At 49.4% G+C, this 26,790-nt stretch overlaps 1 long non-coding RNA gene across 5 annotated transcripts in view; it reads right to left on the reverse strand.

Annotated features, from left to right (window-relative positions):
* Window positions 1–26,790, reverse strand: part of LOC310885961 — a 51,658-nt gene that overhangs the window by 11,410 nt on the left and 13,458 nt on the right. For 2 of the 5 annotated variants that reach the window (XR_014575049.1, XR_014575050.1), the window contains 2 exons: window positions 23,409–23,529; window positions 21,920–23,071 (listed from right to left, as the gene is read on the reverse strand). This is a non-coding gene — a long non-coding RNA (uncharacterized lncRNA). Of the gene's footprint in view, window positions 1–3,298; window positions 10,898–17,334; window positions 17,812–21,919; window positions 23,072–23,408; window positions 23,530–26,790 lie in introns of those variants that run through there. The other 3 variants (XR_014575046.1, XR_014575047.1, XR_014575048.1) reach the window with 3 other exon arrangements.

Here is a 26,790-nt window from a genome sequence, read left to right on the forward strand (position 1 = left end):
GAGAAGAGAGTCACAATATCAGCCTAGCATGAAACCCTGGTTTCTGCTTTTTAATTAAGATTTCAAGCTTGTGTCTCCCCTGAGGTGCTGTGGGAGGTTTTGCCAGATACAATAAGCAGCTGGGGTCCCTCTCAGCAAATTGGCTTTTCATAGGATCCTAGCTCTGCTCACGAACCCTTTAGCATCTAATTCTCTCTGGCAAATTTGGGGTACAGCATGCACAAGAAGGAAAAGCCCAGAAGTCAGGCACTGGGACCCATCCTCGCAGGCTCTGGTCCTTCTGTGACTCCCTTGTGCGAGCGAGGGCTTACAGGTGACACGTGGAGGGAAGGGGACAGGAGTCTGGGGACGTGTCAGTCCCAATATACCAGCTCTGTGATTAAACAGAAGCACAGTAACTCTTAGGATGACATTTTGAGGGTGAATACCTGTGTTTATATATTTTAAAACCCATTCTCCGCCCATGCATATTCTCTTAGTATTCTCCAAGAGTTTCTTTTTCCCCAGCTGTTCTTGCCTGGCATGCATCTCTGCAGCTGGAAAGTGAAGTCAAAGAGACACGAACAATCGAACTACCAGGCTATCTTCCAGAATCAAAGGCAGATACTGGCAGAAAATCCCAGGAGATGAGCACACAGAGTTTTTACTCCTGCTGTAGGGTTTCTACTGCCCTGCAAACACAGCCAAGGCAAAGTGGTGTGACCAGATACCGGTGGGGTGGACTTGAATAGCAGCTCACTTCTGCCTAACTGCTCCTGCTCTCCTTCCTCGCATTTCCCTGCCCAGGCCCACACTGTGATGGAGCTCCCGTGGTCCCTGGAGCACCCAAAACTCTCATCACTGCCTACAGTAAGATGAGATTAGTAGGGCCAGCTGTGAGGTTCAGGCTAGGAGCAGCCCACAGCTGACACATCCCCTGGACACGTTGCACATGCCCCAGTCCGTTCCTCCATCACAGGCCCTTTTCCCCATCTGCAATTTCACAGCTCAACCCCGTGGATCATAAACATCTCCAAGATGAAGCAGTAGCAAAACTCTCCACAGAGAGCTGAAATAACCTCACTGAGGCAGAAATCATAACCAGAAATCCCTGCCTCCCTCCCTCTTAGATCACTGCCAGTTTAGGATTCATTTAGGAGGAAACAGACACCATGGGTACCCCAGCACGGTGCTCCCCTGGCTATTGCAGCTTCAGACACGTCAGGATGCACAGCTCTGTGCATCCGTCATCCCCGTTAACGCTGTCCCAAACCTTTGCTGAGCAAATTCCAGCTTACATCAAGCAGCAGCACATCCTCCCCAGCATCCCTGTCTGTCGCTGTGTCCCCATAGGCAGGGCTAGATCAAACCCAGGCAAGACTTCAGAGCAGGAACTTGACTTTCATTTGCACTGGTGCAGCTGACTCACAGAGTCATCTGGGTTGGAAAAGACCTTCAGGATCACCAAGTCCAACCATCATCCACACCTACCGTGTCCCACCACTAAACCGTGTCCCTTAGTGCCACGTCCACATATCCCTTAAACACCTCCAGGCGTGGGGCATCCACCACTTCCCTATTCAGCCCATCCCAGTGCTTGAATGGGGCCACCATCGGGGACATTTTACATGCCACCTGTAAAGTGAAGAGGGAAGAGCTGAGCACCCATTCCTGGCTGTCACATTTTAAAGAAGACACTGAGGCCAGCCGCACTGGAAGCACCTCTAAAGGTTTCACAATCACTCCAATAAAGCATTTAATGCACAATAAAAAATGGCAAGTAAGTTATCAAGGTCTGGTGAGGAGATGGAGGCTAGTGCCTTGCTTTACACATGTTCATAAAATAGTAAGTGGCTTTAAACAGAGGAGGGAGAGGCCGCAGTTCAACAGGCGGCTGCTGCACGCAGGCCCAGCAAAAGGCAGGAATTGTTTAGGACCCATTAACTCCCATGGCAGTGTTAATGGTTCTGTGGCTGCTCGTTCCTCTGCCTCCACACCCTGCGAACAGCTTTATTTAGAAGCTGAGACTGGAGCCCAGCTCCGTGCATTACGCTCGCCTGGATGTAATTAGGCGTCAGCAGAGCACAGCTCCCAAGTCAGGGAGAGAGGAAATCCAGGTCAGGTCATTCCCTGCCCACAGTCACCTCCAGCCAGCCTGGAACTAAATGAATTTGGGGAATTTGAAGGGCTTTTCAAGCCTTTTCAAGTGGGACAGAGGTAAAATTTCTTTGGATGGAACGGGTTGGCTGCCCGTGGTGGAGAGCTGGGGGCTTTCACCTCCACCCTGCCACGGGTGGAAGCAACATAATTCAACGAGCCTGCAGAGCACCTGCTGTCAAAAAAAGGAGTAAGGAGCAGGTGATTTGCTGGTTGCTGTGGAAAAAAAAGCTCTTCTTGAAGCTGTCGGGAGCCCGGAGCAGTGAGTCTAGCCTTGCTGCAGGGTGAGGGCCAAGCCTGGGTGATGCCGGCGGCAACAAACCCTCAGCCCAGTGCTCCCATTGAGCCAGTGGCTGGGAGACGAGAGGCAATAGAAAGTCAAATGTGATGTTTTGACATTTGCTTGTCCCAACTAAGGACAGAAAATTCAAAACACACAGGGAAAAAAATGGAAGAAATGGAATCCTGTACAGTTTCTGTTCAGAAATGTCAAAACAACTCATTTTGGTGCAGAAAGATATCAACCTGCCACTGCCCACGCTGCCATTCAGCCTGGGCAAGCTGTGGGACAGGCACCAAGCCGGGGCTGACATCCCTGAACCATGAAGGAGAAACAGTCCCAGGGGTCCCTTAACCAAAGAGGGGGTCACAGTCATCTCCCTCGAGGCATGGCTGCAGAGCAAATACCAAGGAGAAATCCATTTTGATAAGAGCAAAATGTATTCTTTGGACTGAAAAGATTCATTTGTATTTATATATTACCTCCGTGTGTGTGCGCATGTGCTTTTTAGTGAAAAGGAATTAAGTGGCAAAAAAAAAAGAGTCCTGAATTAAGGCTCATTTCATTTTAAAAATGTTGAGAGGCAGAACGCCAGGTGTTATGCAGAGGTTTCTTTGTTCGCTGTCACAATTCAACTTGAATTTGCAAAATACTTTGACTATATCCATTCTGATTTTCCTGACAGAAATGTTCCAGGTGACAATTTTTACCCAGAAAGCTCCACTTGTGGCAACTCAGACAAAACAGTTTAACTTCAGCCCGGAGGGAAGCATTTCATTCATATTTTCCCGAAGAAAAGAAATGAACGCTTTCCAATCAAATCGGTGCTTACAGGGTCAGGGGGGATATGTTCCAGAAATCTCTATTTCTACACAGACCCAATACAACAAGGACATTTTCATGGGAAAACATCAAATTCGATGTACCCTAAAGCTTGCCATCCAATTCCCAGACTGCAGCATCTGTTTTTGACCAGCACTTCCAATGCAATGAGAGCAACTTTTTGCAGACTCCCCAGCTCCAGAAACCCAAAAGCAGCTGCCTTCAGCCTCCGGCACCCGAGCGGGGCCTCAGGAGCTGAAACCCAAGAGCTGGTACAATCCAGTGCGTGTTTCCTGATGTGGATGGGGTGATGTTAATTCCTAACAGCTGAGAGCCTGGCCCCCAGCCCTTCCCCGTGCTCCGCACCGAGAACCAGCCCGGAGCACATCTTGTGTTCTCGTGCTGCATCACATTTCCCCCATGGAAAGGATGATTTATCACCATTAAGCCGCTTTCCCCCTTCTGAATTCACCCCTCCAGAGCAGCAAATGCTTTTTTCTCCTTGAATTCTTCTGTAAGACCAGCCGTTGCCTTCCAACCTCAGCAGGTCAGATCTGCTCCACCAGACCCCCAAAACACCCCGCGCTGTGCTGAGATGTGCTCCCATCCCACAGGAGCACAAGGATTTGCTCTGAGTGTTAGGACCCAGAACTTCTCAGGCAGGGGGCTCAGGGCTTCCTCTCACACTGCACATTTCACTTGACTTATTTTCCCTCCTTACTGAAGCTGAGATATTATTTTTTTCCTTTTCCTGCTGCTAAGATTTTTGTCCTTTGCAGCTGAAAAAGTTGAGAAAGGACTTGCCTTGTTCTTCCTCCACAAGTTTGCTTTGGTTCCTCTCAATCTCGGATGCAGCCCAGGTCTCTGGTGTGGAGGGAGGGCAGGCTCGCCTCCCCAGCTGCAGAATCCCAGCGAGGTGCTGAAGGAAATCCCTGCAGAGAGAGCTGGTGCTCACACGGCATCACCAAGTCCTTCCTGGAGATGTTCTGACTTGGCACAAATATGCATTTTGCACTGGCAAAGTGGGAGTGCTTCCAAGCTCACTGCGTGGATAAAGGGGGTGGTAGTTAAGTGATGTAAATTAGAGCAGACCCTAAGCTGGCCTGATTACAGCAGACCTGCCACCAAAACAGTGCTGGCATTGGCATGAGGAGCCATCCAAACCCCTCTGACAGTGTTGGACTCACCTGAGCCCACCTCAGCCTTCCCAGGTCTGCGGGATTTCCTTGCACACCTGGGTGCAGAGGTGCACCAGTGGGGAACGGGGTCTCTAAGTGCTGCAAGTGCAGGAAAAGCTTGAGTGCAAAAGCAAACAGAGATGATGAAGTTGGCTTGTGCTCTTAGCACAGCCACAGAGTTCGACTCCATGGATCTCTGGGAGCCACTGGATGGGAAACCCAACTTCACAGCTGGGACTGCGTGCTGGGAGGGAACACCCTGCAGGTGTGGAGCTCAGTGTCTTAACATCATCATCATCATCATCATCATCATTATTATTATTATTATTATGAATGCATGAACCAGAAATCCCAAGCGTACCTCCTGCAGCAAAGCACTGCAAAATAACAAAGCTACAAATGGTCCTTCCAGAGAGGGTTTCCTGTTTTCCTGGCTGATGGCCCATCCCAGGATTCAGGTTGAGCCAAATCCTAAATTGTAAGAAAATCTCCGGTATTCCCCTTCTGTTTGAAGGGGAACTGCCAACGCGTCTCACAAATGGTCGTCTGAATTGAGAGGGAGAAGTTCAATTTTATGATGGGAGGCGTGCAGCCAAGTCCCATTGATCTTCAGTGAAAAGCCTTCAGTGAAAAAATCCCTCATGCCCTGTCACCAGCACGAAGAGCTGGGCTTTGCCTACGCAGCTGGTTTTGTTCTAAGGCACTCATCATCATCGGGTCTGAATTCCTATCACAATCCTATTATTATCTCTGATTAAGCAGGGTGGAAGAGGAAATTAGGCGATTCCTATGTACTCGTGGACTAGCAGCGATGTGCCTTAATGAGCTCTGCTTAACCCATTTGTTACCTTTTAAATAAAGCTCCCTGGGAGGGGTTTCACCACCAGCTCCCACCGCTGGACCACCGTCTCCCCCTCCTGAACTCCATTAGGATCAGGCACATCACCAGCGGGGCAGGGCAATGACTCACTTTCAGTATTTAAGGCCAGCCCAATAAATCCCTAAATGACTTTCTAACGGAGCAGTAAACTCCTCAGAACATAATCAATGCACATTAAAAAAGCACTGGGAAGCCAAGAAGTTCTTGGGGGGTGGGGAGGTTAAAACCCATACCATGAATCTTTCTCATGTTGTTTTATCGGGCAGGAACCTCCTGCTCCCTTTATTACATTTGACATATATAGATGGGAAATATTTTCTAAAGCCATTTATAGCCTAGCCCGGGTTTCCCAAAGAAGCCTACTGGAGCAGAAAGGTCTCGGACTGATTTTTCCAAGGCAATGCCTCAAGATTATGTGCATACCAAGAGGGATTTTTACAAATGTCAGAGAATCACAGCATAGGTTGGGGGTAGAAGGGACCTCCGGAGCTCTCCAGTCTGACCTCCTTCTCAGAGGAACTGCAGGCAGCTTCAGATTAGCTCAGGGCCTCATCCAGCCAACTTCTGAATATCTCTGGGATGGTGGCTCCACCGCTTCTCCTGGGGCTGCACAACCTTGCAGGGAAGATGCTTTGGTGCCACGCAGCTTTAAGGGCCTCATCACTGCAAGGGCACTCAAAGGATGCCTGTTCCCCTAGTGAGGGCTGGTGTTTAGCCCTCTCCATCTCCCGGGGCTCGACACACCAGAAGACGTGCCGTCGCATGACAGCCTGGGCAAGAAGGTACTTGAGAGACCTGCTTGCGTTTTTCTGTCTGTCAGCAGATTTAGTCGCTTCAAAATTCAATGTACGAGCTTTACACCTCAAGGGGAATATAAGCCCTTCTCTCAAAGCTAGAGTTTCAGCCACCCTGACTCAGGCACAAGAGAGCTAAGCACTTAAAGTTAGACACCTCGATAATCCTTATGCAGAAATATATATATATATATACATATATATATTATCTCATGCTACAGTCAGCCTTAAGGTAAACACTGGGCTGTGGTAACAAGCTCAGACTTGAACATATATCAGTGTTCCAAGGCAGGGCAGACAAATCCTGCCCCTGGACCACCATCAGGCCCTGAGCTCCAGCCAGAATCTCCCAGTCATCTCATTACCAGCATCGTTACGGGATCCAGAGGTCCTACCATGCTCAGTGCCCTATTGTGCTAGGAGCTGCATACAGACACGGACCCAAAAAAGACTGCCATAAAAGAAAAGACAAGACAGATGGAGGCACAGATTTATGGAAAGTCACACAGCAGGTCAGAGGCAGTGTTGAAATAAGAGCACGGGCAAGTAGCGGGTCTTAGATTCCCAAATGAATACTTTTGTTTTGGCACTAAGGCACCAACCATACGCTTCATATTGTTCTAGTTCAGATACTCTGGCCACCTTGAAACCCAAGCCCAGAAAGCTGCAAACCCCATTTCAGAAATAGCTGGTACAGAGCCATCATGCCTGAAAAGAGCCACGAGCCCAAACTGCTGGCTGCTTCTCCCAAAATCCACAATTCATTAGCGTCCTCGGTTTTCAGATTCCCATGACAATTTTCTCTGAAGCTGGGCACCATCTCCAACTCCCACAGCTTTCCCTGGGCTCTGACTCACTCTAACCTTTTCCCAAACCCTCCTTCCTTTGAGAAATCAAGACAAGCTGCTGTTGAATCATTCCTTACAAGAGCAGATAGCATTACTGATAGAGGTCATTAATTATTACATCAGCAATCATGCTAAATACGGTTTGTGTTCATTATTACAGTGCTATATTTATGTTAATTTAACACTTATAAATAGTATTAGTAGTAATTGCATCAACAATAATACCACAGTTGTGAAATGTTTGTATAGCATCCGTCTGCTCGGAGATGCTCTGTGACAGATAACGCTGCCGCCATCTGGCATTGCTGGGTGTGTTTGGCTTGTGCTTATCAGCATGGCAAATCAGGCAGCCGTTTCCATCCCAGGAGCTCCCACTGGTTCTGACATGCCAGCAGCCATAAATCACCTCTAAACGGCTCCTGGAGAGGAAGATGGGAAGCCACAGGCAAAAGTTGGGAGCACCAAAATGGAAAGCAAGAGAGCTTCTTACTGCGGCACGCAAAGAGGCCCAGAGAGGGGAGTCTGCAAAACCACGGAGAAAGAGGAGTTACTGCAAACACACAGCCCCTTTCAGAGCACCTAACATTTTCGTTTCAATTGATTTTAACAGTAGGACTTGAGTGGTCTTTGCTTTGAAAGGAATTCCTTTTTTCCTGGGCCCATGGTTACCAAACTAAGGAGGTCCTCACATGGCAAACAGCACCCCACTGGAAGCTGTTATCAAGGCTGTATTTAATGCCTGGAAAACACCCTGTAAGTCACCTGCTTCTGAGCAGGTCACCCTCCCCATACACATCTTTCTATCAGTCTCTCTGAAACAAAAATGCACAGAGGACAAGTGAAGTGTGAAGGGGGTTCATTCCTTCTTCAACCAGTACCAGGTTTGACTCCAGATCCTGCATCTCTGCCAGAATCCACGTGCCCAAAATGGAGAAGTGATAAATTGGTAGCAAGCGTGGCTGCTTATGGGTGCCTGCACATGAGTATGCTGAGTGCATGGTGGAAATAGATAAAACTACTCATAGATTGGATCTTGTTCAGTGTCGCCCTTTTTTCTTCATTCCTGGCACCAAAGCAAGGTCCTGAAGACAAAAGGAAGAGCTGTTAGTCCATGGTCTCCCATCAAGGGAAACTGGTTCTTGTCCCACAGGAAGAAACTGTTGGAAAAAGCTGAAATTGCAGCAGCAGGATCCTGGCTGGGGACTTTTGGTCTTGACCACCATGAACAGGATTTCAGTCCCGGTCTTTCCCAGGAGATCTCTCAACAGAGTGAGTCTGAAAAACACAGTTCTTAGGGAACGCTGCACCAAAAGCTGAATGTTGACTCCTGCCTCTCATCTACCCCCCAACACCACTGAAGAAAGCTCTCTTTCAGTGCTTCTGCTTGTGCCATGGTTGTGCAGAGCTGCAGGAAAGTGAAGAGGGACTTGCAGAGAAGCTTCCTGGGCAGATCCAGGCTCCTCAGGCAGGATGTCCTGCTGGGACAAGCGGCCAAACTGGCCCCCAAGCTTTGGGATCTCTGCACTGGCTTGCAAGGAGCCCTGAAAATCTTTGATTTCCTTCCAACGTTGAGATCCCCAAGCAATGCATTGACTCCATGCATGTCTTTTCCTAGCTAGAAAGCAGGGACGATGCTGTTTGCTGGCCATTACAGAGCCCTCTATTATACATGGGCAAGTCACTCAAACAGCACTGCAATTTGGGAAGATTCACTTCTGCTTGCTGTAGCCAAGGCAACCTAAAAAGGCCTGATTGCTGGAAAGGTCCCAGCCCCTGGCAGCTGGAGGCACGCTTCCGAGCAAGCTGGGCACCCATTTTTGATAATCTCGACCTACAAAGACCAACACCGCAGCAAATCCCAAGCAGAGCTTTTGTGCCGTGCCGAAGGAGATGGTCTCTGCATCAAGAGCTCCGTGGGATTTGCCCACAAAGAAATCTAAAGCAGAGCAGTTAAATTCCAACATAGACAATGAGCTTCCTCAGTGAAAATAGCTGAAATAAGCACTAAATTGAAAGTTTATGTTTATAAACCTCACATGAACAAATCCTTTTATACCTTCTTTGGTTTTTTTATGATAATTTTCTGGGGCTTCTGGAATTTCTGTTTTGAGTCAAAGATTAAAAAAAAGAGCCTTCCTTTTCTTGTTAGAAGTGGCATTTCAAGATTAAAGCATTCATTCCAAGACAAATATCTTTCAAATGTTCCCATCAAACAAGGGAAAAGATTCAGAAAATCTGGCATTTTTCTCTACAGAAAAGAACACTTTTGACCAAATCATCTTTTTCCGATGGAAACGGACTTCTTGTGAAAGTACACCTCATTCTCTCATCCATGTTGCTAAATGCAGCATGATCAGAAAAAGCAGCAAGCCATGGCTCTTCCCCACTCACTGCACACACAAAGGCTCTCCAGCTAAACTCAGGTGAAATAATGACACACGTAAAGAAAGAAAAAAGTTTCAAATAAACTCTCCTTTTTCGCTCCTCCCAGCTCAATTGCAAGCTCTTCAAAGTTTCTCCTCTCATTGAGTTGAGTCATTAGTCTTCAGATAAGTGATGCTTGAGCCTTTGATTAAAATTACTGGGGAGCGTCTCTGCATGATTAAAGAGAGATAACACAATAAAAGGAAGAGGACTTTACACCATTATTATGGCAAATAAGTGCAATTCCCAACCTGAGAGCTGCATCAACTTGTCTAATGTAATAAACGCTTCCCCTGTTGGAAACGTGTCAAATTAGACTTCAAGATGTCAGCCTTCGGTTTTCAAAGGCCTTGAAGCTTTACGGGGCGCTGCGTGACTGCAAGCCTAATATGACGGAGAGTGAGGAGGTGATGCTGCCCCATAGAGCAGGGCACCGAGGGAGCAGAACGTGCTTGTTAGTGGCTGGCAGGCACCAGCCCAACCTCTGCTACGTCAGAAAGGTGCAAAAATATATTTTTCACAGGCAGGCAGATGCGGGATGCCAGCAAAAGGCATCTGGAGAGGGGTCAAGGGGTGGATGTGGGATCGAGGAGAGGCTGGTTTGGGCTGCTCCCACCCACCGGTCTGCCCAGGGAGAGCCACCAGCTCCAGGATCCTCGCAGTGAGCCTCTTTGGTGTCTTGGTCTCACAGCAGGGGACACACCAGAATAGCTCTTTTGTCTAGGGAAAAAGCGTCATTTCCGATTGTATCCAAACAAGAATAGTTTAGTAGATGAAAAAAAAATAGCTCTGAGTGAATTAAAGAAAAAAAAAGTCTTTTTCAGTCCAAAGAGAACATCTACACAGGAAGTTATTTCAGAATAACTATGCCATCTGATTCCCTGCTGTAGACAAGCCACCAGTCTCTGCTCTCCTAGCAGAAAGGATCAATCCCTCCCCAGGCACGATGTGGGGCTACATTCTCCAACTATAGGTGTGAAGATAATGCTGGTAGCTTGTAGAAGTGTGGACAGATAGCTCACAGATGCATCCTATTCGTGGCTTAAAATACACTAGTTTATCATGCAAATGATATGTCAACAGAATAGCTGCATTTGGCAATATTTCCCAAAGTAAATTAAGCAGTTAAACATGCCATGTGTAATATTAAAGAGGTTATGTGTTACATATAATAAGCAGATGAAGCCAAGTTGACAGGAAGCCAGGTTTCCGCAGAAAGCTGAAATTCATCTCAGAGGAACCAAGGTGTGTACCTCTTCCTACTGGAGCGGCGCAGAGGGGATGAGGTTTAGGATAAACGGGGCTGTGCTTGTGCCAATGCCCCGTGAGGCAATGCAGCCTGAGCTGGAACCCCACAGAGGCGTTATCCGTAAGATGGATGGTCCAGTCTGAGCCTCCCGGTCAGCATTTCAAGAGCTGGTGCACGCCGAGGTCTTGCACTCTGTATTTTTCACAGCTTGAGCTCCGTGCGTCTGGGAACCATTTGCAAGGGTAAAAATAATGCATGATCCAATCTTCTCAAGGCTTTTCACTTCCTGGAGGGTGGAAATACCAAGCACGGAAAGAAAGAAAGAGAAAAAAAAAAAAGCTCTTGGATTATTTCAGCTCCACAAATTGCTCCCCGAGGCAAGTAAATGTTGTAAAAAACGTACACAAATATTCAGATTCAAGTTTAACCAAATACCAGGACATTTGGATTTATTCAAGTGTCAGCAGCCCCCAAGCTTTCTTAGCTATTTCAGGCTCCCTTACATCATCAGCAAATGTTTTCTGTTTCACAGAAACTCAAAGTCAATCCTGGGGGCTCCCAGGGCCCAAAAGAAAGAAATGAAAACGTTCCCCACCTGCCCCATGAACCAGCTCTTTAAACCCAAACCCAAACCCTGAGCTCCAAAGTGAAAACTGCTCCCGTGATTTATGGAGAATCAAAGCTAAACCCCTATTTGTTTGCAGATGTGATGCTTGGCTTCAGGGTGTTGTTTTAAAGGAAAGCAATGAAGAAAGACATGGAGATGAGGTCCAGTGCCCCCAATACCAGACAGCAGCCCAGACCTGCTCTTCTCCAGCACCTCCAGCTTCTCCCAGGTCCCCTAACCCATCTGGCACCCGGTGTCTCCATGGGCACCTTAGTTTGGAGGGAAGGCTCTTTATCTCACTTATGTTTCAAATTTCAAGACCGACGTGAGCCTTAGGCTAGTATTTTTCACACATCCTAAAACATCATCCCTGCCCCCTGCACATGCGTGCACACATTCCTTATGGTCTGCTAACCCTCAGGGCCTCACGAGCCTGAAGAGATGATAAAATTTCTGTAAAATAGGTGTTTCTGAGGCATTTTCTAACAGTTCATGACCCTGTTTAAACCCCCACTGAGGAACACAGTAAGTTATGCATTGCATAAGTCAGAAAAAAAAAAAAAAGGATGTTTTGGAGTTTATTGCTTCCAAAACATCCGAGTGATGAGAAATCCAGCACGACCAGCAGCTCATTTCCTTTGCTGTCGAAAACCACCACCCTGTTTCTGGTTGGGCTGTCCTGGCCAAGGCATGCAGCCGCTGATGCTCGTGCAGCTTCTGCCTGTCCTGCTGTGAAGCTCTCTGACGCGACCGTTTCGCCTCCCTGCAGGTGTAATGGTGCCATCAGCCAGCTATTACCGACTCCGTGCTAAATTAAGCAGATCACACTCCTTGATTTGCTCTCTGAGAGGTGTGATTCTCTTTTCATTAGTCTTTTTCTGGCTCTTCTTTGAATCCCCTCCAATATCCCCACACCCTTTTTGAACTGCAGATGCTGTGCCAAATACGGAGGTATCACAACCTTCCCAAGCAAAACTGGCCACAGAAGCTGTCTGATGGCCTCTAGTCTCCATGGGACTTTCCTGAGTCATCAGTTACCCCATCCTCCACCTTTCTTAGGACTAGAAGGGGACCCCACATACCTAACTCCTAGATGGCCTGGGTTAAGTATGATGAATGGTCTGACATTTGACCGTACCGAAATACTGTGTTTACTTGACCCAGGGCTGCCAAGCAAGCCCGAGGCTCTACATCATTAACCGGAGCTCTGCAAGGGTCTTTGTGCCTCTTTCAACGTTTATCAAAGAGGATTTAATGGCGGCTTCTTTTTCTCCCCTGAATCATTGCTAGAGACGCTGAATGGGGTAGGGTCAAGGTCAGCCATTTAAGGTCTCCACGAGAAACAAAGATGTTTGATGTGGATTCTCCTTTTAGGACTCCATTTAGAAACCAGTTAAAAACCCCAGCCATCTAATGTGCACCATGTTGACGTTGGATGGCTCCTCTTTATCCATTAGCATGTCCTGTGTTACAAAGCCAAAAGCTTTTTAGAAGTTTGACCAACTTAGGAATAGCATAGTAGGTGACAGCTGGCCTCCCTTAGATGGATGGGCTTTGAGGGCAGAAAGGATTACTATGACCAGGGTCCAACCTCCTGAGTGACACAGGCTATAAAATTTCATCCATTAGGCTCCTTTGAAAATCCCAACTATAAATCTTTCTGATCCAATCCTTTCCCTACACAACTCCCCTGGAAGCACCAAGGTTGCTCAGAAAGCTCAATAGGATGGATGGTGGTGGGGTCGGGATGGCAGGGTCCGGCTCTGGCCATACTCAGACCTCTCCTACCAGTGTTGACCTAGCAGAAAACTTCCTAGAGCATTCATAGTTTCCACACTGCTAATTTTAGGCCTTTGCTTTCCAACACCCACAGACTTGGAGACACAGCCTGCTGCCTTGCTGCAGCTTAAATGCTTTCTAATGGCCTCAACCCAGAGATTTACACTGAGCCAACTCACTTTGAAACCCTTCCATAAAAACGCCTTCTGCAAACAGATTTGTTTCATTATCATCGGGCCCGAAAGTGCCTGAAGTAACAAACAACTTCAAACTCCTTCAAATTTACTGTGGCACTAGGTTTGCACTTCATTTAAATGCCATGTACCTGGGTGCACGTCCTGGGGGGGGACAAGGAAGGAAAGGAGGGATGGAGAGCCCCAGTGCAATGTATCAGTGATTATGGAGCAATAAATATTGGATGGAGGATCTATGATAACATCTATTACAGCTTTATGAAATATTGATAGCATCTGAATACATATTGCCTCCTGAACAGCTCGTTCCGGAGATGTTTAATGAAAGACATCTGTCGTTTTATCCTTGAATCTACATGCAGGCAGAATATAGTCTCCATCTCCACTGTAATCTCCATAAGGGTTTCCAGATCTGCAAGGATAAGGCACGAAATACTCAGGCTCACCTATCTGGAGGGGTGGAGGGAAGAGAGATGGAGTCTGCTTTATGCACACTCAGTCTCCCATTTGGGGAAAGAATTAACTCTGTGCCCCTCTAAAATCAATCCCTTCACAAACAGCTGGCTTTAACAGGACCTATAAAAGGCTGCGTAGGCTGCCATGGCAAAACAGTTGGAGAGAACGGGGCTCCCAGGGAAGCCAGCTCACCCTTCAGGCACTTATCCCTTGCTGTGAGCGTAACCCTGTGCACAGCACCCTCCCCTGCATGAGCCAAACACACCAATCCCTGACATAATCCCAAATAAAGGACACGTGGTGTTATTTCTCACCTTGTAAGGTCTCTCCAGGCATGCCTGTGCGTGCATGCACACAAACCCTCCACACGATTACTTCAGTCTTTACCCCACTGAATTCACTTCCCTTCTAACACCGATCCCACCCTGCTCAGGTTCTCCTGGCATGGGAAATCGAAGCACAAGATCTCCCCACGCACCTTTTGCCAGCGGAGCTGTAATCTCCCTCACACACGAAACCCAGGTGCCCCGTCACACGCAGCTGTCTGCAGGTGCAGCTCTTGGCTCGTTTGCACTGCTCTGTCCCCATTCCAGCCTCGTCAAGGCAACCTTCACCTTCAGGGTCCATTTGCTCTCTTTGTGGATGGGAACGCACATTTCTGGTGTTCCTGTCCCAAGCCACAGCCCCAGGTGAGGGGACAAACCTTGCAGGTTTACCCCAGGAGCTCTTCTCCCACCCAAACCTGAGGCCAATCCTTCAGTGACACAACAAAAGCGTTCCGGAAAGCAGGCGTCGTGCGGTTTTGTTCCCAGATTCTAAATATTCACACCTGGCTACTGCTAAATAGGACAGAGCAAATGGGGGCAACAGCCAACAGCTTTTCCTCTTCCCTGAGCAGAGCTGATTCCAGCCCACTTAACCCCAGGTTGTGACTGCAGGGCTCCTCCACGGACCTGCCTCTCATCCTGGTGCTGCTTCCACACACTTACCTTTCCCCTTAGGTCTTAACTAGAAAGGATGAACTTCGCCAGCCCAGGGACTGACAAATTGAGCTGCCTCAATTGCCTACCAAAGGACGAGAATTTTAATGTACCCTTATTTCCCAGCCTCCATTTCCCCCGTGCGCTCAGGATCCTTCTGCTAAACACAGGGCATTCAGGAAAACATCAAAAGAGAAATCAGAAACGACTGTGATACCTCAGACGTATTTTCTGCAACACCTCATCAGATCAATAGCTGCTTATAAGCAACACTTCCCTGGGAACATTTTCGCCTTCCGTGAACTGTCTGATCCACCCAGCAACAGCCACAGAGGAGTAATACAGCACCGCTCCCACTGTTTGTTACCACGTAGGAGAGCCTGCTGTATTCACAAAAACAACACGTGGCTCTCCCCTGCTCACTGAATTAATGATGGGTGCGATTGTGTCTCTCTCCACTCACTCAGCAGGAGGAATCCCGGCACCAGAGCCACCTCTGCTCTTCGTGCAGGGAAGCGTCTCCTCCGCAGCCTGGTCCGAGGAAAAGCACAGAGCACTAGATCCTAGCTGGAAGGCACAAGGTTCATGGGCATCCCGTGGCTTTGCTTCCTCTAATCCCCCAGCCAGAATACTTAAGGGCCTAGGAACAAAGCCTTATTGTCCCTTATGCCTTTCCTATATTCCTTTATATGGGGCATGAGGCAGGAGGAACATCTCGCTCCATGCTAGTGCAGAGACCAACCTGGAGAAGATCTTAAGAAAGGCGTGCAGTTACAAATGTAGTGAAGGTGATAGGTGATGATCTGCTTTTGCTTTTATTTTTTAGTCTCATTTCTTAGTCTAAAATGTATCTTCAGTGAAAACTCAGCTTTATAAGCTTAGTTCCTTAAGAATTTGGCTTGGTTTTAGCACTGTTATTTTATGAAAATGTCAGATCTTGTCTCTTCCCGTAAATTATGCCGCTTTCTAGTCGAGGTTTTAAACCAATTTAGCAAACGCCCTGAAAGCCCTTGCTGTGGACTACTCTTACTGTGATAACCTAAATGGGGTATTAAACAGCATGTTCAGCCAAATCCATGGGGATTTAAATCACACAGGAATGAAACAAGCACGTGCTCCCCACCATTCCTCCTCTGCCTTGATGAATTCCCAGGCCCCAAGGTTGGAGCAAAGCTCACCAGGGCTCTCTTCTCACCCATCTCCTAGCTCCTAGCAGGAGGAAGCACAAAGACAACCACAGGCACATCCCTGACATGCATCGCTGGTTGGAGCCGCCCTTTCCTCTTCCCAAAGGGTCCAGTCCCTAGGCTCAATTCATCTCTGCCCGGCCTGAGCACACGAACCAGAGAGAGCAGCAGCAAACAAGCCTTCATCCTTTCCCACCCACCTTCCTTCACCTCCCTTCCTTCACAGCAGCATATTTCTTCTACCTCCCTCCGTCAACCCCTTTCAATGGCATCTCCCTTCCTGCTGCCAAATGGATGCTTAAGAGCACGGAGACAGTAAAACATTGCTCTAATGTCCCTTGCTGATGCATAGTCTCCTCCCATTATTGGTATAGCAGCATCAGGTTATACGCCGTTAATAGCCTTTCCACTTGTTTATAGCCTCGCTGGCATCGTTCCTGGATTTAGCACCGCTGCTTGCCTTTCCTTTGCTGCTTCGGGGGCAGCCTCCCCTCCAGCAGCAGGGCTCACATGTCACGCGTGCGATGTGCAATGCAACGCGCGGGAGCTGGTGGGGTGCACTGCCAGCAACCAGCACATCAAAAGCACATTACAGCAAAGCCGGCGAACTCATCTTGGACTGGGTAGGGGTTTGGGAGGAGATTTTTTTTTTTTTTTTGTGAAGCAAGTGAATAATTCATAGGCAAACCATTGACATGATAAATCCCTCCGTTTCTTTTCTTTTGTGAATTGGTCCGAACAACTTTCCAATTCCTTCCCTCTGCATTTTCATTATCCGGAATTATTCACTAAACAATTGCTTGGAATAATTCTGGGGAAGAGAGTCCCTGCTGGGGACATCCGTGATGACGTCAGTGGAACCAGCACCAGCGGGAGCCGTGGTTTGGAGGCGACCAGCCAGCAGCGAGCCTTTGATCACCAGAGTTTGGTCTCCAGCTCCGGAGCCATGGGCTCAGCTGTGGCAAAGTGCTGAGGCCGGACAATCGTCATTTTCTCTCCCATTAGATGAGCAGAGTTCCGCAAATCAGGTTTGCGCTGCGAATACTCATGTTTACAAATTAGCAGGAGCTGCAATTGCTGAGATGCAGTGCTAGATCGCATCTGCACTTCCAGCAGCCCTTCTGCCAGTGTGCCTCATCTCCAGCCCTGCAGGACGAGCAGAACAAAGTGCAGCCTCTCCATTTCCATTTCAACTGCTGCAAACGAGCCCTGCCCTTTGCAGGAACACTCCTGACAGTGCGCACAGGCACCGAATCCACCGCTGGGCTCCCCAGCACCGCTCGCTGCCTTTGATATTCATGGGAGGTGAAAGAAAACAACTGACAGTTTGCTTTTTAATTTCATGGGAAATTTTGGAAGTGGTTTTCGCTCGGTTCTGCACTTCATTTATTCATTTACAGACTGACCCAAACCCCATATGAACAACAGAACGTCTTCAGCACACCGCAGCTCTGACTCAAAGTCCTTGATATTTATCTGCCTGCAGTTTCCAATAAGTTAAACCCGGCTGACCTAAAATACCAAATTCTGAGGAAGCTCGCCAGCTGATGACTCCCGCTATCTGACAGGAATTGTCTGGGGTGTATTTTCTGTGTTTTTTATTGTAGATGAGACACCTGACACTATGAGATCATGAGCAATTTCCAGCTCTCTCCAAATCACCCGTATGGTTCCAGTCCCGAGCCCCACAACATAATCAGTTGTGCTGGAAAACTTTCTGTGCTGATTGTCGGTAATTTGCCACTCGTAACTCAGAGGGAGAGAATTGCTGGCAGTTCTCCCCTTCATCTTCTCAGAAAAATCAACCTGTGCTGTGCAGGCCAAGCAGACTGTAAAACCCCGCAAATCTGGGGGGCTGATTCTCCAGTTATTGAAATGTTTCAGGCTAATGGCAAAATATTAATGTCATAGCAGAATTTCCATCTCTGTCGTGGTCAGGATGTTAACGTCTTTGGTCATTTCTCCATTTCGGCATCTGCTTTCCCCGCATCACATCCCTGCATTTGGATTTAGATTAATTCATGTCACCATCCTAGACATACATGTTTACAGAGTTGACAAACTAATTTTCCACAAGTGCCAATGCTTCATAAATGCAATCTGATTTCTGCAAAAATCAGGATCTTTCCTTGCTGCTAAAGCCCTCTAGTCAAATGTGCACGGACTCAAATTTCACACCAAGGAAACACAACTGCAGACGGGCAAGCTTGACTTCTGTGGTGCCTGAAATAATTGCCCAAACAAGCTGGAAAAAACTCCTTGTACAGTGAAATCTTCGGGCACTTTCCTCTTTAAATTGCTCCTCCGGTGCACTGCTCCCTCCTGCCCGCCTTGCAGCAGGGCTGTGCCTGTGTGGGCTGACAGCCCACAGCCTCTCCCCCTTAGGTGCAAGGGTTCCTCATACACCTTGCCAAAAGCAAGCACCCTGCAAGGGACGCCATGCCTTCAGCCCCTGCAGCTGATGCAAGCCTGCTCAGCCTGTATTTTAGCGAAGGATCAGGATGCATCCATGGGCTTGTCATTACAATCTTGTTCTCCTTAAGAGGTGCATCCCTGAGCTGCAGAATGACACATCTCATGGATGGGGCAGCTTTCCCTGCCTTTCCAGGTGTCCTGCAAAATCCCAAATCCCATCCAAGTCCTTCAGCCATGCTATTTACCATCAAACACTATCCAGGCCCTTATGGTCTGGCCAAACAAATGCAAATCTCAAAGACAGAAAGAAAGAAAAAGTGAAACCCAGGCTACCATGCTTAGTCCTAGACAGCACAGCCATGCTCCTCGCATTGACACGGGCTGCCCTCCCACAGAGCTGGGGCATCACCCGGGATCAAACTGCTGCCTGCAAAAATGCAGGTGGCTGATGCAAAAGTTGTTATTCCCCATTTCGTTAGGATTTTTTGCAATTAAATTAATGGATATGCCCTGATGTCTCCATTTTCCCAGTGCCTTCATACAGCTGCTTCTCCTTCCAAATGTTCAGGACACAATAGCACAAATACCCGTTTTACAGACAGGAACACTTCGGGATGAAGAGATAAAGCCCAGATCTCAACATCTAACCCCCTGCTGACATCAAAGATGGTTAAAGCCCTTTCAAACCGTCAGGACTCGTGCTGTGCTGCTGCACGGGCACCTCGCTAGAAGTCACCACCCATGGTGACGGGGTGCTGAGGGCCAGCTTTTGGAGGTGCTGGGCTCAGCCTGGCCACAGACCTTGCTGCTGAAACCAAGGCGATATCTCAGGATGAGACTGCAGTGCACAGTGCAGATGGGCCCTAAAATAAATCCCATGGTGACGTCCCTGCCCATTCCCTGGACCTCTGCACCTTTCCATGCCAACACAAGCAACATCCCCACCACAGCCACACACCCCATGCTGTGGTACAGCCCTTCTGCAATGGGAAAGCAGGAAAAACAGCTCTCACCCTCTCTGCTGGGCCTGAGAAGACAAATCATCCTGGCTTGGGGCAGGAGATACTCATAAGTCTCCTGGCCTTGCTTGACGTGGTTGCAAATCCTGGTGTCAGCTGGCCCTGGACTCCCTGCAGCAGGGAGGGATGGTCTCCATCTGTATTCCAGGCATGCAGCAGGCAGGCAGAGAGGATGCAGGTAGCAACAAACCTTGCTCGGAGGAGGAGGGCGGCTGTTTGCAGGATCTCTGCTGTGCCACAAGCTCTGCTCTTACAGAGCCTTTTGTCTCTGTCCCCAGCCACCCCGTGCCAGCTCTGTGTCCCATCCCAGACCTGTGAATGGGGGCCCTGGAGTCACTCCAGGGCTTTTCACACCACAAAGCAGCTCCAGTTCTTTTAATTAGCTGGAGAACATAGGTGAGCACAGCATGTACCCCAGCCCCTCCTGCAGAGCCCACAATAAAGCGTTGCACACCTCCAGGATCACTGGCCATAGATGAAAAGCCAATTTGGTACCCGGGCTACTGGCAGCTGGCTACACAGGGAGCCTCATGGGTTGGGATGAGCAGCGAGCACCTTCTGAGCCCAGCCAGCCCTCCTACCAGCTCTGGGGCACTAAAAACCCCGGTCTCTGCTCACCCAGATCACAGAAAACCCCACTGTTGCCTGCAGAGACCATGGAAAATCCTTCCCTTAGGAGTAAAACCTGTGTCCTGGCACCACCAGCATCTCTCCCTCCCTCCCTCCACTCCTGGTCCTTGCTCCCAGCACCCAGTCCCAACCACCCATCCATCCTTCCCCCTCGCACTCTCCTCTATCCATTTCTTCAGTCCTTTTCCAGCTTGCCTCCTCATATTTAAAAATAGAAATTCAGCTCATCTCATTCACCCTGCAGGAGTCCCTCCGTCCCCATCAGGACTGAAGCAACCCACTGTGTGCCCAGGAAGCACCCACCAGCTCGCCCTGCACCACGGGGAGCAGCAGGGGCAGAAAGGGCTTTGGTGGACGGGGACCGAGGCTAGGACCTGGAGACAAATCCTTCCAGAGATACCGAAGAGCCCTTGCTTAGGACCATTCTCCAGCTGCTCAGGGCAAAAATATATTATTATGAATTGCTGGGTTTCAGCTTGGGCTTAGCCCTCCCTTTTTTTGTTGGTGTTACTGAATTCAAAGTGATGGGTGCTGCAGAGAAGCAGAGTGCACCAGGATGGAGTCAGTGACCCACGGAGCACGTGATATTAATACATACAAATTCTAGTTATTACTGACCCCCAGATTAAGACAAAGTCCCTATCCGTTTACTGAGTCCAGTTCATACTGCTCCAGAACACCAAGCTGAGCCCCGGTTTAGATTTTCCCAGTAAATACCAGCCCAGCCCCAGTGCTGGCACCGAGGAGAGCTCGGTCTGCCCAGGCAGGGCTTTTCCCCGAGCTGATGCAGGGACGTGGTACAATTGGCACCCAGCTAACACAGTGCAGCATCTTTGGTTTTGGGACACCGTCCTTCAAAGAGGCCAAAGCAGCAAGGCAGATCAGATAGGACCAGGACCTGTAACAGCCCCAACTGCTCCCCACCATCCTCTGAAACCGGGACCACTAATTACAGGACCACAAACTGAGCTTTGCCTCTTCTTTCCCTTCCACTCACACCCTCCCTCCTCTCAGCTCAAATTAAAAGGGCAGAAAACCTGTGCTGGCAGCAGGGAGCCGCATCCTGCAGCACAACGGGGCTGAGACACCACGCAGCACTGTCCCCAGGGGATGTGGCCCTCCTGAGACCATGAGAGGTCCCAGAGGAGCACTAGCAGCACAGCAAAGTGGCTCGGCTGGCTCTCCAGCCCTCATTCCCATGTCATATGCCAGTTGGCACCGCTGATTCCGTGGTGCTCTGGAGCACCCTTATCTCTCCGGGAGAGGCTTTCATTGCAGCCCTCGAGCACTAGGAAATGGAGATACTCCACTCACTGATGCTGCTCTGCAAATCAATCAGAGGGGGAGGACAGGAAGGGGAACAGCTTGTCCCTGGCTGTCACTCCGTGGAGGCCTTGCCCTTTGCTAGTGACAGCAGATTAATTCCCAGCCAAACCAGAGCATCCGCCTGATGAGAAGCAGGGAAGCTGCTGAGCAGCAGAGCCCCTGCCTACGAGTACCCCAAGGTGGGGAGAACAGGACACAGAAGGCTGGGATAATATTCTCCAGAGGTACCTGGGGTATGGTCTGTGCCTTAAGGGCTGCAAACTGCAAACTTTGCCAGGAAGCCCTCTCCAGGCTAGGCTGGCCATCTGCCTTGGGTAAATGAAGGAGCTGCTGACACCCAGAGGCAGCGGTGCTGTGCCCACGGTGCTGCAGGGGATTGCAGCAGGCCTGGGAATTTTTGGCACCTGGCGATGGACCCAAGCCTGCTGGGGTCACACTGCCACCACGTTGCCACCCCTTCCAGCCCCTTGGCAGGAGGCTGCAGGTGGGTTCCCACCAGCTCCCATCCCTGCAGGGAAGCTTTTCCCCGGGCTGTCCGGGTGAGAGGTGTCTGTCCCCTGGGCACAGCCCCTGCCTCCAGGCACCAGCAGGCTGCGAGCTGTCCCCTCGCACAGAGCAAGGCACCAGCCTGTCCCCCTGGAGGCTGCTCTCCTGCTGGCCTTGTGAGGGTCACGTCACTGGTGTCACCTCTCCATGTCGCCGGGGCTTAGAGGTGGATTTAATGAGCCTGCGTTTTCCTCAGCTAAGAAAAACCTCTAAGAAGCTTAGTCTCCAGCATCCCGAGGAGCCAACAGGGCTCTCTGCAAGTGTCACTGTCCCCACCAGAGGACAGAGATAGCCCAAATGGCCTAAAGCAGGCTAGCTGACATCAAAAGCAGGCACCGGAGACCTTGAGGACAACACACCCATGAGGATGGCTTTGTCCTCACCAGACCCTGCCAGGTGCCATCCTCCTCATGGGACGGACACGGCAGGTGACATCCTGCTCTGCCTTCTATTGCCATGGGTCAGGGCACGTGCTGGAACCAGGGAGAGGTGACAGCAGTGGTGTCACCGTGCCTGCACTCAGGGGACCCAGCAGCACCTATGAAGGCTGCCACACAAGAAGCTGAGCTGCTGGCCATTGCTCCTCTCATTCTCCCACTGCTGGCTGGTGTTTAACCCCTGGCCAGTGTGTAACCCCTGGCCCTGCACTTGTCCTGCAGTTTGAGGCCACCAAATCCCCCCAAAAATGGTCCCCCTGGCATTTCTCTTAGGCTCCTAGCAGCCTTTGTAACGCAAGTGGCATCAGGGAAGTGAATCCTGATTCACAGCGGAACAGAAGGAAATTTAAGCCTGTAGTGTTTTAAACCCAGAAGAAGTTGTTCTTGCAAAGCAGAAAGGAACAAAATTCATTATCAAAATCAAGGGAAATGAGCATCATTTCTTCTCTTTTGTGAAGGTCACTGAAAAAGGAAGCCTCACATGGGGTCCCTGAGAAACCATAGTGTAAATAGTCAGCGGACAGAGGGCATCTTCTATTAATGAAAGCGTCTTGCCAAAAAACACAGGCATCATATAAATTATCAGATAATGAAATTCCAGTTAATTTGCTGCCTGGTCAGCCACAGCCCTCCTGCCATGTTCCTGAGCCCGGCCAATAACATTAAAAAAGAATTACATCGGTACGAGGGCAGCTGGTTGAAAACCACGTCTTGATGACTTGATTTGGGGAACGGCACCTTCTCCGGGACAAAGTGGGGTGAGCGATGCAGCCCCACAGCCTTCTGCACTGGGTCACTCACTGCTGCTCTCCCACGGCACGATGCACGTCCATGGCTGTGACTTGTAGGTCTCTGAGAGCCAGAAGTGAGGATTCTCCACCAGGCTGAGGAAAACAAGCCATATTTTCATTTCGGAAGTTTCCTTCAGTGCGACTCACTATCCCAGGGGCTCCATGAAACTGCTGATGTGCGAAGTCTCCAACCATGGGAGTCTGTCACCTCTTGGCATGTCACAGTGCTGCGGAGCAGAAAATGGCCCCACAACCCAAAGCAAACCAACTTCCCTCCTTCTCACAACCACAGCCTCCAGCTCCAGGCTCACCACCACCCGCTTCACCTCAACCAGGCCTCAACAGTGGCCAAGAGCAAGCGCCTACAAAGGACACAAGAAGGGGATGACTACGTAGGGGCACATCCCAGAATGTCCCTTCCAGCCCTTACCTGTCTGCAGCTTTGCAGTGACCGGCCCTGAACGGATCCTTCTGCCTGGTTGCTCTTGGACATCTTGCCTTGCCACTGCTCTCCCCTCATTCCTTTTGGGGTTGTCTCTCTCTCTCAGGACCTGGAGGAGATGACAGCCACCCCTTTGCTCATGTAGGGCCTTGATCCCATGGGTAGAAAGAGACCCAAGATGGGAAACTCAGGGGCAACTTTCCCTTCAAAAAGGCTTCAGTGATCAAAAAGACAAGACACAGGACCAGCTCTAGCATCAACAACCAGGACTGGGTTTCAAGTACAAATCGCGTTATAACTCCTTCCCATTACCCTTTTCCCTCCACTGCTCCAAACTATCCAGGCTTCATAACACCAAATATTCAGCATGCTCCATGTAATTTTAAAGCCATTATGTAAGCTGCTCTCTCCCCCCCATCTCTTGATGTCTCCAATTGGTGTGTCAGAATGTAATTAGCTTTTGATGGGATGTTAAGATTTCTTGAGCTCCTGTGGAGAGGCAGCATGGGGAGAGGCGAGGCAGTGGATTGTGATTGTCACTCCCCACGGTAAATGCTCGAAGACCCTGGAAGACTCATTTACAAAAATATAAAATAAAATAAATAAAAAATCCCAAAGTAACAGACCCAGTAGGCTTCAGTTTAATTGACTGAAATCACTGGTTTATTTATTTATTTTTTCCCTCTGTGATTTCTCCTGCTTGGAGAGAAATGGCAATTAACTGTCTCATGACCGACAGAAGAGTGCCGTGCTGCGACAGCAGCCAGGGCTCTACTGCAAATCCAGCTTGAGAGGCTGGAAGTCCTGAGCTGTTCAATCCTGCCTCTCCAAGCTGTGTTATGCTGCCAGCTCTGCTCCTACAACCTATTGCATGAGCACCCCTCCATCTGCTCCAGGACCAGGTCCCCCAGCTCCTTTTTCCCCATCAGAACGCCCCCACATCCCCCCACAATCTACGCCAGAAGCAGAAGGGACAGAACACAGCAAAGTCCAATCACACAGCCCGAAGATAATACCTGACATCCAGGTCTGCAAATCGGGGGAAGTTTGGTGTCTCTAAAGAGTGTAAACCTCTGCTGCCATCGCATCTGGGGCTGAGCTCCCTCAGTGCTTTGCATGCTACCACGGACAGCAGGGCTACTGCATCCCAGAGATGGATGCACCAAGACATGGGGCACCAGCTTTTCACCAGGCAGCAGCATTTACAAACCAGGCCAGGTGTTTCAGCTCTGGCTGTGCTGTCTTGTTGGAAGAGAGGACGCCAGGGGTTCTGCAAAAAGGATGCGAGTCCTTATCCAGGTAAATGGACGCAGCTTTAGATGCTGCGGCATGGAAACCTGCCACAGAGCTCTTACAAAACCAAGCTCATTTTGGTGTCATGTTCCCAACCTCCCAGGGAGATCATGCCAGAGAGCTGTGCCCTAATGGTCAACGCAACAAACATCACACTTTCAGACCTTTCTCCACACTCTCTTCCCCACTAGCCAAGCTCCATGGAGGTGTAAAACAAGGCAGGCAACTCCCCCCGAACAAGTTTTCTGCAGTCCGGACAGGCCTGAGCTTTTCACAAGAACACCTGCCCCAGCCAACAAGCGCACAACAAGCCTTTACGTACCTACAGATGGTGCTCATCTCACCGAGCAGTGTGTTTGTCTACACGCCGACCCTGGCCCAACGCCCACTAAAGTCATTGGATGCTTTTCATTAACTTCAACAGGCTGTGGATGAGGTCGGTGTGGTCAGTCTCCACTGGTGCCTTCAGAGGCATTGAAATGCATCCTGCAGGATGCTCAAGCACGCGTGCCTTCAGATCAACCATGTAAATGCTTTCCTAAACACAAGCCTGCCACAAACCCCTTGCAAATGCACATATATTAATACACCTCTGGCTCCAAATTCGGCGATGATGTGAAACGCAGGCACATCCAATACAATAACGAGCCGTTCCCATCAAATGCCAAATCAACTGGATAATGGGCCATATTGATTGCTTCAAGGGCCAGACCAATTCCACTTGTCCTTTTAATGATTATTATGACATTATCTATATTATTTCTGCTCAGAAAAATTAATTCCTCTCTCCCCATCCCTGTCGCTCTGGATGTGAGTCCATTCAAGCCTCCGTTCCTGCTGAAACACAAGCTAAGGAGATCTCTGCAAGAACTGGATTTAATTCACTTCTAAATTGTTGTCAGGCAACTGGATTTTTTTCCTCTAATACCGCCACTGGCATTAATGGAAAGAAAACAATAAATGTATCTGGTCACCTAAGTAGTCAGCCTCCCTTTTCATAGCTCTGCTGACATTTCTGTCTCCAACCTGGACAGTAATGCATTCCATTTTAATGTTAGCAAATGCTTTCTTTATGATCAGAGACATTTTTCATTTGCACTTGTTTGCATCTCCCTTAAAATTCAATATTTCTTTTGGGGATGCAGGGTTATTGTCTACTCCTCAAAATAAAGCATATGTGGCACAAGCATATTTCTAATGATTTTCTCGCGTCTCCCCCAGCCAGGAGCAGCAATTGCCTTTGGGGCCGCTCCCAGGAGCCAGCCCCAGCCCCCTGTATGGGGCTCTGGTGCACCTGTCTGCTGGGGCCCCATGTGCCTTTTGGGGTCACCACAAGCAGCATCACCCAAAAAAAAAGCAAAAGCTGAGTTTGGCCAAGCTTTTGTCACCCTGAGCCAAATGCCCCTGTGGCTGCATTTATTCCTGTGGGCAGAAGCCGCGCATCCCTGCAGCTTCACCCTGCCAAAACTACTGCAGAAGTCACACAGGCAGATGAGGACGGCCAGGGGTTAGGAGACAGCTCTGTCCTAACCCCCGACCTCCCCATCTGCCAGAAAACCATGGGGGGCAGAGGCAGAACAAGCTCAGGACTCCTGCTTGCATCAGAGATTTGCAGTTCTCTGCTGCTCTGAACGTCCAGTAATAGAGCCGATGAGATCCCTGTGCCACAGCCTGCTCCTCACAGACCTCCCAAAACAGTTTGTGCAGGAGCAGGTGGAGCTCCTAGGGCACATGCATCAAGAGGGTGCGATCGGGAGACTTCAGTCCCCAGTTTTGGGGTCCAGGGCCGTGGCAGACCCCAAAAAGAAGGCACCAAGCACAACCCAAACACTGTGCTCCAGAGGTGGCAGCTATCAGAAGCAGCCGCCCCAGAAACAAGCAGCACCTCGGCATTCGCACGCTCCTAATTCGAGCACCCACCGCTTTTGCAGCCCCCCCTGGAGGAAAGGGGCAGGAGGTTCACACCATGCAGCATCTCCCCCAGCCTGAGCAGCTCACACCGAGGCGAGTTGGAGCCTCTCCGCGCCGTGCCTTTCCCAAGCATCCACTCTGACCTCCAAGCAACCGCATTTGCTGA

This window comes from Anser anser, assembly GCF_964211835.1.
Source record: "Anser anser genome assembly, chromosome: 24".
Classification (NCBI taxonomy): domain Eukaryota; kingdom Metazoa; phylum Chordata; class Aves; order Anseriformes; family Anatidae; genus Anser; species Anser anser.